This window comes from Balaenoptera musculus, chromosome 9, assembly GCF_009873245.2.
Source record: "Balaenoptera musculus isolate JJ_BM4_2016_0621 chromosome 9, mBalMus1.pri.v3, whole genome shotgun sequence".
Taxonomy (NCBI): domain Eukaryota; kingdom Metazoa; phylum Chordata; class Mammalia; order Artiodactyla; family Balaenopteridae; genus Balaenoptera; species Balaenoptera musculus.
In genome coordinates this window covers 56,081,208-56,094,854 of record NC_045793.1, presented here as the reverse complement: position 1 = coordinate 56,094,854, position 13,647 = coordinate 56,081,208, and the positions used below count along the sequence as shown (strand labels likewise).

At 37.7% G+C, this 13,647-nt stretch overlaps 1 protein-coding gene across 2 annotated transcripts in view; it reads right to left on the bottom strand.

Annotated features, from left to right (window-relative positions):
• The window catches only part of CDK14 (cyclin dependent kinase 14), a 567,294-nt gene that overhangs the window by 64,150 nt on the left and 489,497 nt on the right, over positions 1 to 13,647 (bottom strand). The window lies entirely within an intron of this gene.

The following is a 13,647-nucleotide window of genomic DNA, read 5'->3' as shown; positions in this document are numbered from 1 at the left end:
ATACATAAAATCTGTTCATGCTACAATAGTATCACTAACATAAGAAAAAAAAAACCTCTTTAAAAGAACAGTACAGAAAATATTTTTGGTGGATTTAAAGAAAGTGAAAGAGAATACAAACATATGCATTTACGGAAAGAATTCCCAATGTCTACTACTTTTCCACCCTTAGGATTGTCAACTTACTATGTCAATCCAGTGGCAGCCACAGGATTTAAAGGTTTTATTGAACTTTCTTCACTAACTTAAAAGATAAATCTCAAATGCCATCTATTTAAATGTGTGCCCCTTTTTACGTTTCATTTTAGCAAGAGGTTGTAAGAAATATACCTTACAAAAAAAATCTAGCCATGGCAAACCTATAACAAGACTTCAAACATATGTACTTCTCCGCACCAAATCACAAAATGGGCTTTTATAAGTTTCTTTCTCCAAAAATAAATAAGAGAAAGTAATAAAAAAAGATAAAGCCTTCATACAGAATTGCAGCAATTATATCCCCACAGCTACACTATAACCCAAAAGTTTGCAAAGGCTTTGATTATTGAACCATGGCTGAAGTGAATAATTTGCTTTTCACTAGGAAAACAAGCACATTCATTCTCACCACAATGGAGAGAGGCAGTTTTAATTAAACCTTATCAAAAGATGAATAAAGAATAAACTCAATACCCATTCCATAGAACTCTATTTTCATCTGTTTAGTTTAAGCTTGCCATGTTCATGCAATAATTATCCACTGTCCAAGGAACGTCGGAGTTGTGTTAATGTTGGTAAAGATTTAATTAGCTCAATTATCTGGAGAGTATTGAATTGTGGCTCAGCACAGTACAAATTTCTTCAGGCTTTATACATACCTCTGATCAAAATACATGAAACTGAAATCTCAGTGTACAAAAGACTCTAACTTCAACAATTCTACTATTGAAACAGTTCCATACTTCATAATTTTATTACTCCAATTAAAAAAAAACCCACAATATAAGTCTTTAGAAGTAGAACTCATAAGTGAAGGCTTATCTTGGTGCAAGAGTGTGTGTGTGTTTGCGTGCGCGCCCGTGCCCACACAGCGCATACTGTTAACTTCCTGAATCTGTAAATATGTTTTTAGAAAGTTAATTAAATTTTCCTTTTAGATAAATATTAACACCCAAAGTCCAGTCCTTTTAAAAAATTTTATCTTTTCAATGGAGTCTACATATATTATCTTTTTCTCGGAAAACGAGGCATTTAAAAAGCATTGAAAGCGCAATAACACAGACAACTGTTTCAATCTGTCAGACACCAGGGACAGACAGTAGGGTTCATTTCAGAGAACAGATTGGCCCCCAGCGGCCTGACCTTCCTGGTGGGAAAGAGAACATAGTGCTGTGCTTGACAAGCTCAGCAACAAAGAGGTATATTCAGGTCCCCCCAGTTCAGACACGCTTCTCACAGGGAAAAATGCAAAGCAGGAGAAAGAAATGCACCACTTCCAGCAAAGCAGAGCTTACTTAGATCAGAGACCAGCAACTCACCACAACAAAAAATAACATATTTAGTAAAGTAGCAAGCACCATTTTATTCACTCATTTATAACTTCAGAAAGCTCTTATCTGGCCATTGTCAATGTCTTAGCTTTCAACCTCACCTGTGATCCAAGCTCACTGGCATTATCACATCAATGGAAACTCCCAAATATGATTATCCTGGTAAAGGTTTTCTTAATTACTCTACCCATGAAGACAGCACAAATTTTCTCTTAGAAGCTGGCTCATGCTAGTTTCAAAGTAAGCATGTCACAGGTTTTGCCTTTATTTTGAAACTCAGATGGACATTTCCTTGTCTTTTAGACCCTTAGATAAACAGATTTTTTCATTACTCATTTTTATTTTGAATTTGTGCAGGGTCTTCTACGCAGGTCTCCAAGTGAGCCAAAAATCCAGCAGAAGGATCAACAACAATAAAAAAAAATTCATAAAGCAATATCCTCAATTAAAAATAATCTGAAGCTAAATTTGTTGCTATGTGTAAATACACATATTTTTCCTAATTTCTAAGGTCAAGTTTTATTGTATATCCTGCTTGATCAGCTACAAGCAATGTTTAGTTTGTATGTTTTGAATTATACATATAATGTGGTAAGATACCACATTTTTTGAAGCTTTAAGCTCCACATAAAAGACCATAAATTTAAAAGGCACTCACAACTGCCCACATTATCCTTATAAACAAATACATTGCTATTTTTTAAAACTCCCATTCTGTGTTTTGAGTACATACTTTCCTGAACTATAAGGATTATGGGTATTTAAGTACAAACCAACTAGTGAAGTTGAAATGAGCCCTGATTTCTGACCCATGGATACTGTGATGATTTAATATATAAGCAGGTATTACAGAGACACAGTCCTCACTACAGACGTGTAGACTATTAGAAAGACTTATGGTGAAGAGTAGACCATTGCGTACTATCTAGTTCTTCTTGGGTTAGGAAAGAAGGCATCTTTTTGAAAACTGGACACAGACCATAGTCATAAACTTATGTTGCCAGATAAAAGATAACGGTTGGGTAGTGAGAAAACTTGCTCTGCTTAGTGGTCTAAATAACTTGTCTTAACGTTAAACACTTCAACCTCAGAACATTTTGTAAGGAAACAGGGCAAAAATGATGCATGGCAATCACAAATTGTATCTGCCACTTTTTTTTTCTTTGAGCCAGCTTTTCTGGGAATTACATTAAGGCCTTCGTTGAGTTGGCAAAGAAAGACACAAGTATGGGTTGGTTTTACCTTGTTTTTGCTAGCCTGCAAACACTTTTATGGTGTGACTCACTCAGTGTGGCTCGAAAAGACACCCTTGGAACTTCAGAGTATTTTGTGCAAGAACAAAGGGTGCTTGGGTTCAGTCTGCAACACGAGTCATTTTTACCACACAAATTCCCTTCTTTTGTGCTGGCGAAGGGGGATACTTTGAGCCCTTTGGGTTTAGAAGATCTTCAAACAGACAATAGTGTGCAAACAACGCTGGAGAACATAACTTTACGAGAACAACCTCAAGGCTGAGACCAAGGCTTTGAGAAAGGCCCCTTCAGCAGATTTCCTTCTGCTCTTCACCCTGAACAAAGCCTGCCTGACAATACTGAAATCTCTTTCTTTCTTTGGATTAAACCCCCTTGGCAGGAAAAGTATGCAAATGCTATCTGTGGCTCCCCTGTCAAAGGCTACTCTCACCGGCTATCTTTTCTCTGTCTGGCTCTCCAGCAGACCATCTACCCCCTGACATGGAGTCCAGCCTTCCAATTCAACATCTTTCACTGCTCTGACAGTCAGCTCCCTGGGCCTGCCACTGCCTCTAAAAGGGGCTCATTTAGTCGTAATTAACGATTCCCTGCATATTTCCTAAGGTATGGTAATTGTGCTAAACGCCAACAAGTGAAGCATTCATTCTCCTTCTCATTTAAATCTTTTTTTCCCCCTCAGCAGTCTCCCTCCCTCTGCCTTCTTTTTACCTCACACCACCACAAACCCCTCGCCACACACACACTTTTCTTTTTTCTACTCCTCCCTGGTAACATTTCAAGTAAAGAGATGGAATGAAGGTGGAAATTGGAAACTACAGGAAAACAGACAGTTCAAAAAGCAAAGCTGACTAAATGGTGAAGGAGCGCATGAGAAGTCACAAAGAAACTGAAAGAGAGTTAAAAATGAAAGATTGTTTTCGTTGACACAAATATATAAATATATGCAAATACATATATTTGAATATTATTTATGTAAAATGACCACATAATAAGCTGGTTTCAGGTCCCAAATACGTTGTGTACACACAAAATATAAAAATCTTACAAATTCATTTTTGGACACATACGTTTTCTTCTCAAAACTGATTTTCACCCTGCATTGCAAATAAAAGGTACAAATAAAAGGTAATGATTTTGTCTCACCAGCCTCTCTTCATCTTTAAGTCGCAGACAAGAGAGAGAGAGAAGGTCAGAAATCTTAATTTCTGACCTCTTGCAAACATTTCAAGTCCTGGCAAGTGGGCAGTGAGCCAATGAGGACTGTATTATGTTCTTTCAGGCCGACCAAGGCTACCGTGATCAGGAGATGTTTTCTCTGCTACACGAGGGGAATATCAGTTTAATGTATTTCCTTTGTCATTTCCCCTTACACATAAATTTTACACATACAAGCAGAATTAGTCTACTTTTTTCACATTATCACATGTATTTCTCCATGTTATTTGTCTTTATGACCATCATTTTTTTTATTCTTGAATTTTATTTTATTTATTTATTTTTACACAGCAGGTTCGTATTAGTTATCTATTTTATACATATTAGTGTATATATGTCAATCCCAATCTCCCAATTCAGACTGCATAATATTCCATCCAGTTTGGTATACTTTAATCTACTTAGTAATTCCTTTTAAAAAATATTTAAATGGTCTATTCTAAAAAACTTATGTTCAATCTGTCTTATTTTAGCTGTCTTAACATTTCTTCCTTGTCATTATCATCAAAAAAAGTTACTGAATTACTAAATATTAGGTGGTTTTAAGAACTTGGTTAGACTCACTTTAAGATCTTCAAATAATTAAGTTTGTTTGGATTGAGGCAAAAATGGACATGAAAACTAGAGTTAACTCTTATAGGAGCTTAAAGTTCATAAACATCAGTATGAATTTATTCATGAAAACACTTTTGCATACCTACAGAGTGCTGAGCATGTTACAAGTTAGACCATGACGATACTAAATTTTTAAAAATATTTATTTATTTATTTGGCTGCGCTGGGTCTTAGTTGCGGCACGCGGGATCTTTTTAGTTGTGGCATGTGGGATCTTTTTTTTTTTCAGTTGCAGCATGTGGGATCTAGTTCCCTGACCAGGTATTGAACCCAGGTCCCCTGCATTGGGAGAGCGGAGTCTTAACCACTGGACCACAACGGAAGTCCCAAGATACTAAATTCTTAAACATTTCTTTCAACTTCAAAAACTGTCTTAAATTTTTTTTTAATTTTTTTAAATTTTTATTTTATTATTTATTTATTTATTTATGGTTGTGTTGGGTCTTCGTTTCTGTGCGAGGGCCTTCTCCAGTTGCGGCAAGTGGGGGCCACTCTTCATCGCGGTGCGCGGGCCTCTTCACTATCGCGGCCTCTCTTGTTGCAGAGCACAGGCTCCAGACGCGCAGGCTCAGTAATTGTGGCTCACGGGCCCAGTTGCTCCGCGGCATGTGGGATCTTCCCAGACCAGGGCTCGAACCCGTGTCCCCTGCATTGGCAGGCAGATTCTCAACCACTGCGCCACCAGGGAAGCCCTGTCTTAAATTTTTATCCTTGGAAAATCTGTTATCTCATTCTTTAGTTTCGCATTTCCCCTAAATGTTGTCAGTGTGTCTTAATATATGGAATTTTACATATCCACAGAAGTTAAATTAAGGGGGTCATTATTCATTTTACAAAAAATATGCTAACAAAGAAGGCATATTCTTTCAAATAAAATAATGAATTTATGCATAATTTTTCAAGAAACACATTTATGTACATGTTGAAAAATGTATACTAAAGGAGCCATATCCATAATAGATTCACAGAATTTCAGGGCTGGAGAATGAATAGGTTTTCAGCCAAAGAGAAGGGTGAGTGTTGGTACAATTTCTAATATTCTAATATTATGTTAATATAAGTGTGAATGGAGTTTTACACGTTCCTTTACTTATTCTCAAGACATGATCTACCATAATAAGAAGTTCAAAGAAAAGGAAAAATACCATGCCTTCTTTCAAGGTTATTATATGATCCCTAAAGGATCTACCAGCTTTAAGATGTTTTGACTCTCCTATGTCTGACCAGGAAGTCGTATATATTGCCCGCCCCCTGGGCAATCACATTAAAATCCAAACTCTTTAGCACGTCATTCCAGCCCTGTAACAATCTAGCTTCAAATCACTTTTCAGTCCCATCTCCTCTCACTCCACCACTCCCACGTCTTTCAGCTTTATCAGACCCTTCCTTAGGATGCTGCACTTTGTGACATGGCTTTGCTCAAAGTGTTTCTCTAGTCCCTCCTTTTGCTCAAAATCTCTTCTTTTTTTGTTTTTTTTTTTAAAGGAACATTTATTTATTTTTGGCTGGGTTGGGTCTTCGCTGCTGTGCACAGGCTTTCTCTGGTTGCAGTGAGCGTGGGCTACTCTTCGTTGCAGTGCGCAGGATTCTCATTGTGGTGGCTTCTCTTGCTGCGGAGCACAGGCTCTAGGCACGAGGGCTTCAGTAGTTGTTGCACGTGGGCTCAGTAGTTGTTGCTCGCGGGCTCTAGAGCGCAGGCTCAGTAGTTGTGGTGCACGGGCTTAGTTGCTCTGCAGCATGTGGGATCTTCCCAGACCAGGGATCGAACCCGTGTCCCCTGCATTGGCAGGCGAATTCTTAACCACTGCGCCACTGGGGAAGTCCCCCAAATCTCTTCTTTCATGAAATTTTCTCAAGCCCCTCTCACAGAATTAATTTTCGTTATTTGTCCTCGCACGTAGCTTTATGAAAACATACTGTAGCCTTTATCACCCTTCAATTTAAATGTTTGTATCTATATCTCTCAATTGTGATTGTCTTGAAGCTAAAAAACGGCTTTATTTACTACTACTTAGAACAGCACCAAGATAATGGCTACTGAAAAAATACTTGTTGAAAGAACAGAAGATTATGGTATGGTGAGTAAGGCGGACATGCACTACATTTAAAAATATTTAAGGGACATAAATTATGTGCAAAACTAGGTGATGGAGACAAAATTGGGAAATAAGGATAAATCAGTAAACAAATGCCTATATTCTGAGTTTTAGATGCTAATGGGTAAGATGGACAAATACCAGGGGTCTTCAATACAGAGGGGCTGAAACTCTAGCTTTGTTCTCAACATGTGCAAAATAGCCATACATTTATTTGTGGAATAAAGGTATGTGAAAATGTGCTCGACATTACTAATTATCAGGGACATGCAAACCAAAACCACAATGAGACATCGCCTCATACCTTTTAGAATGACTAGCGTCAAAAAGAGATAAGATAACAGGGACTTCCCTGGTGGTGCAGTGGTTAAGAATCTGCCTGCCAGTGCAGGGAACATGGGTTTGATCCCTGGTTCAGGAAGATCCCACATGCTGCAGAAAAACTAAGGCTGTGTGCCACAACTACTGAGCCTGCACTCTAGAGCCTATGAGCCACAACTACTGAAGCCCGCATGCCTAGAGCCTGTGCTCTGCAACAAGAGAAGCCACCGCAGTGAGAAGCCCACGCACTGCAACGAAGAGTAGCCCTCGCTCGCTGCAACTAGAGAAAGCCTGCACGCAACAGTGAAGACCCAACGCACCCAATAAATAAATAAATAGATAGATAGATAGATAGATAAATAAATTTATTTATTTTTTAAAAAAAGAGTTAAAAAAATGCAACCCTAATCTGACTTCTACTCATGCTGAGTAGTTACTTTCAATTCTGAACCCCATAATGCACTCAGATTTCCATGAGCTACCTCATGGTAGCGGGCAGGGAGGGAAGGACCTGAGTCCATTCTCCTGAAAGAAGTCGAATGTACGCTGAGTCTGCTCAGGATGCTGTACAGAAAGTCCTCCCGAGTCCTATAAACAAGCTATGTAAAATAGCCTGATGACTTGAGTACTGTAGGATCAGAGCCTCACCATTAGGTAAGGTCAAACCTAATGCATATAAAAAAGGGAAAGTTACAGCCCCCCAAAGTAATATATAGCAAAAGTCTTTTAAGAATTAGCCTTCTAATCATCAAGGACACAGATTTAAATGGCACTCAACTGTAATTTTCAGATGACATCTGTGTGAACAAGAATTGGGATTTTATTCACTGTACCCCAGAAAAACTGAGATAGTCAAGTAGATGGATAGAACTGGAATAACTCTGTAGAGCAAAACAAAAAAATTGCAATGAAGAGTAATTTATTCAAGGGGTAAAATGTTACCAGCAAAATTAGCATATTAGAGTTAAGGCATGACACTATGGGTATAGAGCAGCAGCTCTCACACTTCTGGGTCTTAAGGACTCTTTATACACTTGAAAATTATAAAGGACGCCCCCAGAGCATTCGTTTATATGGATTATAGCTGTTGGTGTTTACCATATTTGATATTAAAATTGATAATTTAAAATATTTATTAATTCATTAAAAATAACCCAATTGCATGTTAACATAAAAGCACTATTTTAATAAAATAACCATATTTTCCAAACAGAATTAGCAAGAGGGGTGGCACTGCTTTACAATTATGCAAAACTTTTAAATATCTGGCTGAATAGCAGACAGCTGGGTTCTCCTATCTGTTTCTGCATTCAGTCTGTTCTACAATATGTTATTATGGTTGATGCAACTGAAGAAAATACCGCCTCTCACAGATATGTAGTTGGAAAAGAAAGAAGTATTTTAATAGCCCTTTCAGATAATTATGGATATATATTCTTTTATATTATAACAAAACTCAACAAGTGGTAGTTTCTTAAAGATTAGTTGCCCTGGGAAATTTGAAACTGTATCAATGAATTCTTTGTACTCTGTTACTTTAAAATCTATTGGTTTATTTTGCACTTTCAGTGAGCATTTTACCCATGCAATGATTTTCTACAATCACGCACTGGTGATTTGGAAAGTACTGATTCAATGGGTTATACAGCTCTTTTGAATGTTGACACATTTCACTATACAATTTCAAAAAAAATCACATTTGCTTATGTCACTACCCATCTCACTTGAAAAATATTTGGAAAGTTGTCAAGCCCACAGTGGCAAATAAAAGTTTTCTATGGTTTCCCCAAATTCTAATTTTCTATTGAAAGCTTTAATTTTTTCTTAGGCAGCAAATGCTACTGGTTGTTTTCCTGGGGTGACAGACTCACTTTTTGTTCATTTTTAGGAAACGTCTGCCAAATACCCAAGTCTGAAAAACCATAACCAATAACCACTGTCAGTCAGTCATCCATTAAAGACCATGTTTCAGGGAAAAACAGCCAGTTCCCCTTGCAGCTCAAACACCTGCCCACAGCTTTCCCTTGAGACAACCAGAGTAATTAGGTACACAGTGGAGATGGTTTATGCAAACTTCCCATTTAGTCACACTGAATATTAAAAAGACATTTACTCAAAGGGGGAGCTTTAATAAAATTAATAATCTTAACTGCTTCATCAAGAACATTATTAAGTGAAACTGGGTTTTAAAAACAATTACCATTGTGTGGCGGTAGAGAAAAGAGTGCCTAGGAAGACAGTTTGGTGCCACTGCCTTGATTCATGCTAAGGAGCCAGCGGTTTTACTTCCATTGCTTTTGCACCATTAGTGCAAATGTCAACACAGTGCAAAAGGCAAAGACCAGTTTAGTATTATTAAGGAAACAGTTTTGACCCCCATGGAGCTTCTGGGGATCCCCAGGGTATATGGACCACACGTTGAGAACTACTGATAAAGAGGACAATTATAAGGATGCCATTTCTCTTCTTTGGAACTAGGGAACTTATCTAAGGGGAACCCATAAATCTGACCGTGAAACTTTCAACAACAAGGTCACTCAATCCATAGAGCTGTGGAAAGATTCAACAAAGGGAATGATAAATATAATGTCAGTATGTATCAGATATTATTTTAGTTGATGGAGAGGAGATTAGCTGAGAAGAAGGCAAAATAGCGGAGAGTCTACGACGTCCGTGAACGCAGAGCTGACTTTAGAAAGCCAAGGTGAGGGCAGAGCATGGAGGAAAGAGTGAGAAATGAGACCAGGTATGAACAAAGGCCACTAGTCACCTCCGGCTCTGCATGGCTGGACTCCTTCATCTGGCCCATCTTGAGAGGTAAGGGCATCTTACTTCAAGCTTCTGAGACTGTGAAGTCCTTGGGAAGACAACTAGACCCAATCCTCTTATTAAAAAATTTTATTGACAATGTTTTCTTTCAAAATAGTTGACTTAGTCATTTTTCCAATAAATCTGTCAGTTGTTAACAAATTGAGTTACTGTGGAAGAATAAAAAATCTTAACTTTAGATGAGCTATTTCAAAAGTCTTTCATAATTTTTGTTTTTAAAGGCCAGCTCCTGGACCACACAATAAAGCTCCCAAATAAGGGGATGAGTGGATTCACACTGATGTTTAAATTTTCAGATTTGACAAAAGAAATGCAGTATATCTTGACAGCTATATTCAGTAGCTTAATGCTAAGCTTTTCATGCTGAATACAGAACAGAATGAATTTTCCACCAGTGTTTCCACTAGGAGATTTTAGGATTCCTATTCACTTAAGACAGCAATCTGAGGCCGCTTGATAAAACAAGCACTGGTTATTTCATAACTGCCTCATAAAATGTCTCAGTATTTAAGAGAAAAGAAAAGTCAAGACAAAAACATTTTGAAAATATATGTTATAATCAAAATCTGGATGCTAAGTAAACATCCTTTAGTGTTCAGCCAGAAAGACTTGCAGCTGTGGCATCTGTGGCTTAAAATAACAGAATGAAGATCTCCATGTAAAAGATAAATGATATCGTAAAAGTTTCTTATCAAAAGAAAATACATTTTCTGATGGGATTTATGTAGGAAAAACTTTACACTAAAGCCCATTTAATACATCGTAAAAATACTGAAACCTTTAAATTTGGAGTTTGGTTCGAGTACATGCTAGGCAATATTATTTTCTGTTTTGCCACTACATTCTCTTTTTACAAATTGCAGATTAATGCTTCCTGTAAGGACACTTTTTAATTTTAGTTTTGTTTGTAACTATGGCTACTGTAAGTTGTTGACTTTATGATAAAATATCAAATTCTATCCAGATGAACTGACAACTAGGCTCCAGTTTCATTACCGGAGAGCTGCTCCTTTAAAAAAAAGATTAAAGTTTTCACATTGTACCAAAATATGATATAGTCATATTCTAAAATATACATGTATATTTTAACATGGATTCAATCTAAATCTCCCCAAGGGCAAACGCTCTCCTCTATAAATGAGATTTCATGAGAATCTGGAACCCTGGTTTGATTTGTGTAGCCTAGCTAAGCACTGAAGATAAACACCAAGCCTGTTACAATTCAGTATGCAACTGAGCTAGTCTTCCACACCAGCAGAGGGAAAAGAAAAAAAAAAAAAATCCCCTTATTTTCTAAAGTTGCCCATCTCTATCCGTTTGTCGAGTTGCCACAATTGCCCAGATAAAACATTTGAGAGTATGTCAGCTTTAATTAATGTAACATGACCTGATCATTTCCACAGTTAAGAATAAAGAAGTTTGCGTTCTTTAAATCCAAAGCGCAACCTGGAGATTATGCTAAGTTGCTTCATTCATAGTCCACACTCCTCTGCTCATGTCAGAAGGACAGCATTTGTCCCCTCTAGTGATAAACAAATTATACATGAAATCAATTCCACTTCACAGTCATTTTCCCTATTGGGTATTATCTTTCCTTCTCTGCTGCCTCCAGTTAAGCCCGCATCCTGTAACTTGCTAATGAGCTGGGGGCTTTCTGTTCCAGGTGGCACCCCCTGCCTCGAAGTCATGACATTTCCCATTTCGAATGCTGCTGGCATTTTTCGACAGCTCCTGCTAACTAGCCTTTTTGACCTGCACTAAGAGGAACTCATCTGATCGAATCCTCTAACCTGCCAATCATTCCAGCAAATGATCTTCACAGTCACTCCCAAGGCAGGAATGGAAAAAAAAAAAAAAAAAAAGGAAATGCGAGTGAGAGAATGAGGGAGTAGGGAAGCGGCTGCCTCTGCAGCTACCTAATGAGAATGCTTTAAGTCTCTGAGGCAGCGGAAACACTGAAAAACTGGTGGGAAAATTAGGACACAACTGAATGCCTGGCTCTGTAATTACTGACTTCTTTCCATCCTGAGATCATTTTGAGAGCAACACCTCTGAGATGCGCCAGTTTCTAAAGAACACAAGAACACCCTACCTTATGTAGAGAAAATAGATTTATTTTCTCCTGCCACTATCAATATGCAATTCTCATAATCCCACTCTGTCAAACAGCATCCTTTGCAGAATTAATTATGTGCTGTAAGCTTGTTAAGTGCGCATTTGTAAACTGGGGATGATGATCATGTTGACCACAGTGAAGAAAGGACCTCTTTTTTTTTTTCCCCAGGCATATTTTAAATGTTGCCACAATTTAGGGGGTGTTGATTTTTACATGTTTACCTAAAAACAAATAGGTATGGTGAAAGTTGGCATTGGGCTCAGGGAGGATTTAACACTGACAACGTAGGATAATCTGGACATTCTTGATTTTAATGGAGGTAAAATAATTTTTGTTCCTTCCAGATTTTTCTTGCCTATGCACAGTCAGTTTATTTAGTGGGTTCCCAGCCCACAGAATAACCCAATTACTTTAGGAAAAAAGATCCACTACATGGATCTTTGGCAATGGATCACAAGTCTAGATATCTTAACATGAAGTAGATTTGTTGACCAAGGAATGATACAATATAATTACGTGTGATCATTACACCATTTATATAATAATGTAAAATAAATACTGTACATGATTTAATTGCACATGATAATCACACATCTTTCCCCATTTATAGTAATTAGGCCAATAGCCCCATTTACAGTAATTATTATATGTAATTGAGGGCATTTTACTAATTGCATTGAAAATGATAATCCAGAGCAATTAAAAATCCAAGGGCACTATACATAATGCAAACTACATTAAAAGAATGGTGATAATTTAAAGGGAAAAAATTCAGCCAAGTATGGAATTTAAGAGTACAGCATTAGATTCCATGCTTGGCATGCCCGCTAATATTTTTTATGAGATAAATTTCCATCAATTTCTCAAACTTGTGTATTGTTTCTGTTCTAGATCTTGTACACTGTTTCATCAGCTGGAGAAGTTATCCTTTGTTTAATCTATGACGTTATTCTAACAACTCTAGGACTGTTGAAAAATTATTCTATTTGGCTGTGTGAGTGTGCAGAGTGTGTGTGTATACGTGTGTGTGGGGGGGGGGGTAGAGGAAACAGCTCTCCTAAATTCCAAAGGAGACCCACTAAATTATTCATTTGCACAACCAATTTGATGTTCTTAAAAGCTTTATTCATTGAAGCATCTCAGAGTACTGCAAACATTTTGTTAAATATACTTGTAATAATTTAGCTAAAATGTTTAACTTTGTTAGACTTGAAACACACTCGGGTTGCGGTTTTCATCACATTTGCTATCTGTCTAGAATTTTAATGTGTCTAAGGACCGAATCCCTGGCTTTTGTCCCAGGGCCCCAGTGTCTGTCCCTCCTCGATCCCCCACTCCCCATTTCTACCCAGACAAAGCTCGTCTGTGAGGAGCATCTCAGGAGTGATGAGCATCTGTGGGACAATGGCAATAGTTTCAAGCTTTTTTTTGCCTTCTCTTCTCGACATTGTCATTTAGACATTGTCCTCTATGCATTCAAATGTCATCCCAGACCATCAGCCCACTTCAACTCAAACAGCCTCCTTTTATGCTCAGACACTTCTTAGAGTATCCGCAGACCACAAAGACTGTCTAGTGGGACTCAGCTGCTATCCTGGTATTAATAATACAATACAGTGCACTTAGGGCATAGACGATTCCCTCTGTATCCCAAATTCATAAGAATCAACATT